Below are 3321 nucleotides of genomic sequence, written 5' to 3' on the forward strand. Positions count from 1 at the left end.
ATATATATATATATATATATATATATATATATATATATATATATATATATATATATATATATATATAAAGCTATATCCAAATGATGCGGAAACCGGAATTCCCATCATATTTTGCCTACCTCAAAAACTGATTACTTTTCATTACTTCTGGAAGGTTAGTCGATAACTTCAGAGCAAGGAGGGGGTGTATCTGTCAACAAAATCCTTAAAAGGGTATACATTTCATTCAAATTCCTCACACTTTCAAAACTACGCAGGTAAATGCGTTTACTATACATACTACTCCTAATTCGGAATAAATACGACATTTAAAGGTACGAATGACCAAATGTTAGCTTCCTTCTCCCCCTGTTTCAGTGGTACGGTCCGCGCAGTCGTCACAAGCTCATTAGCGTGTGGTTGTGTGGGACAGTAGAGTAGTGGGGCAGTGTTGTAGTTTGTAGAGAGCAGCTGAAGTAGGCTGTTTGCTTCCTGCCTTGTTCTTGTTTATATATTGCAAGAAAGAAATCTCGCCATGGCTAACAGAAACTAAACAGCTGCTCTGAACTGTTGAAAAACCGAGGAACTCTTCAGTTATGCTTGTGAGTTGGAAATTTTGTTCAAATGTCAGCAACATTGCTTAGAAAACCAAATATGGTGTCTATAGTTACATCACAAAGAACTGGTATATGTTGTTTTGAAGATATGTTGCTCAGTAAATGATAAAAAGTTTGGTTATTATCGATGTGGAGTCTTTAGTTGAGTCTGAATAGAGTTCCTGTTAGCTAGCTTAGCAAGTTTTCCTCCTGAGAACTCCCCTAGCCTTGTCCCTTTGTTTTGCCTGTTTCAACTCTCTCACAGTTATCCTTTATTTTAAACAGATGTTTCATTTAAGAAAGTCAGATCCTTCTTGATTTTATTTATTAGGCGCAAACAAAACAAAAAAAAAGTTGGGGAAACTTTTAAAAAGTGTTCTAAAAAACTTCTCAAAGTAATATCTTGCCACATAGGTCACCAGTAGTCTCAACTTGTATTGTCATGAATGTTAATTTTGTGTTTTTCTTTTATGAGTTTTAATTACAGCTAGATATTGAATGACTCCTCCTTATTTTATACCCTTTACTTGTTTTACACTTTTTTGACTTTTGGTTTCAGAATGTTATCTCTTTTTCAAAAAGCCATCTTGTCCCTTAGGTACAAAGTTGTTGGCTGACAAGCATCCTACAGATTCATCAGTTTGCCAACTGGCCTCATAAACAAAAACAGGGAAACGTGATGACTGAAGTGTCCCACATGGCTGTATTTATGACTGCCTGTGTGTCAAAAATGTTTTACAGCTGAGAGATTTCATATTTTCCTCATTTAAAGTTAATATTTTACAGTTATCACCAGGTTTTGGCTGCTTTTGTTTTCTCACTGTGGTTTCTACTCTCACCAGTTCCTCTAACAAATTGGTTTCCCTTTCATTGGAAATGGGGGGTTGATAGACTGTGCTGGTCCATTTTAAACCAGCTCAGGGCTTTTTTTTTTCTTCTTTTCTTCTTGTTAAACTGAGTGCCATCCACCTGGAAGGTTAGCTGCAGGCTCATATGAAAAGCTGTTTAACGTGTATACTTATCTGTGTGTGAGGGCTGCCTGCCACCAGGGCTCACAGTTAATTTCCTTTTTCTTTACCACTGAAAACATTTAGTTTTAGTCTAAAGAGGTATTTAAATTCACTTCTCTAAATAAAACGGTATTGGTCCTGGTTATTAGAGAATATCTGGATGAGTTAATATAATTGTTTTCCCCAAAACAATACTTTGTTTTTTTTTTGTAGTTTATTACAGACAGAAAATTAATGAATATAGTTTGATCCACTTCTATGCATTGCATGTTTAAATCATCCATTTTTGACCTGCAGAACTCTGATCTTTATTCAAATTAACTTGTGCATTTATAATTTTATAATCCTTTTTATGGAGACGCCCCCAACATGTGCCTAAGTCTCATTGTAGAGCAGCCCCCACCCCACCTGTTTCTGCTTAAACTACACTACAGCAGTATCAACTAGGCTGCTTATTCCAGCAGATATCTATCCTGACTAATTAACCAGCTAATATGTGATCGCTTTACCCCCAGTGAGACTAAAAGCACCTCATTCAGGAATAATCTGCACATGTGCTTCCAATTGTTTTAATCTTAAATCTATCAATGAAAATTATATGAAAACATTTGCCCTAGAGAATATTATTCTACAATAATTGATCAGTTTTTTGATTAGTTGGTATTTGAACTCAAGTTAATCAAATGAAAAGCTCTTATCTTGCTTTACATATCTATGTATTTTAAGTTTTTCTACCAATTCTTCACTGTCGCTACAAGCTTGGTTTGAGGGACTCCCTTCAAGTCAATGAATCGATGCAATCAACTGGTTTTTCTTAGAAAACTTTCAATCAATTTGACTGTATGATCTGGTTGAATTGGAAATTGCCTTGAGATGACTTGTGTTGTGAATTGGCGCTATATAGTTAAACTATTTAAGATTTTGTACGGTTAGCTTGTTGTCTCCTTAGCCCCCCTTGTGTAATTAGGAGACTTTGTTAGATTTAGCGCTGAAGTTTACAATTTTTTTTTTTTTCTCCGACTTTGACCGATTTGCCCAAAGCCTCCATTACAGAGCTCAGCAAAAGCTCTTGTTCTGGACAAATGTATACAGTGCAGGCGATTATGTATGAGATAATTAAGCAGCGAGCCAGCTTTAAGATCCTAGGCCTCCCTGGCTGCCATGCGTAGCCATGCTGAGCCTTTGTGTTTATGGTAAGTGGGCAGCTGCATGCCTGTGAGACCTTGGCTGTACCCCAGGCCCTCGACTGAGCCACGATTGCTGCTATGGAAGCCTCCCGGCCATGCTCATTTCTCACCATTCACTCAGAGCTTTGGAAATGTGGAACAAGCCTCCCGTATGACTTGCTTTATTTCTAAGACCGTGTTGGACAGCTGTGCGTTCGCCAGCACCCTACAATAAGTTTCATGAAGTTCCTTTTATTCAGTCTGCCTCGACAGTATTAAGTACCACCTGCTGCTCGCTGGGAGCTAAATGACACCAACAAAGGAAGTTTCAGGTTTCGAAAACCTGGAGTTTTCCCTGCGAGGTGCAATGTGCTGCTGCAGGAGAAAAAAAAGCAGAACTAGAGACAGATGCCATTTGAAATGTATTTCCTATAATACATTGCTCCTTGACAGTTTTAGTATATTTAGGCTACTTGGATCCAAAAGCTAAACTGACTTTTTTTTTTTCCTCAGAGAGAATATTACAAAAAACTGAAATAGATTTTTTTTTTTTTTTTTTTTTTTTTTTTT

At 36.9% G+C, this 3321-nt stretch overlaps 1 protein-coding gene across 1 annotated transcript in view; it reads left to right on the forward strand.

Annotated features, from left to right (window-relative positions):
• Positions 1 to 418: 418 nt before the first annotated feature.
• The window catches only part of fam53b (family with sequence similarity 53 member B), an 18489-nt gene continuing 15586 nt past the window's right edge, over positions 419 to 3321 (forward strand). The window contains exon 1 of the mRNA XM_015383530.1: positions 419 to 581. The gene's annotated coding sequence lies outside the window, so the exon portion shown is untranslated. The remainder of the gene's footprint in view (positions 582 to 3321) is intronic.

This window comes from Cyprinodon variegatus, unplaced genomic scaffold (assembly GCF_000732505.1).
Source record: "Cyprinodon variegatus isolate N-32 unplaced genomic scaffold, C_variegatus-1.0 Scaffold286, whole genome shotgun sequence".
Taxonomy (NCBI): Eukaryota; Metazoa; Chordata; class Actinopteri; order Cyprinodontiformes; family Cyprinodontidae; genus Cyprinodon; species Cyprinodon variegatus.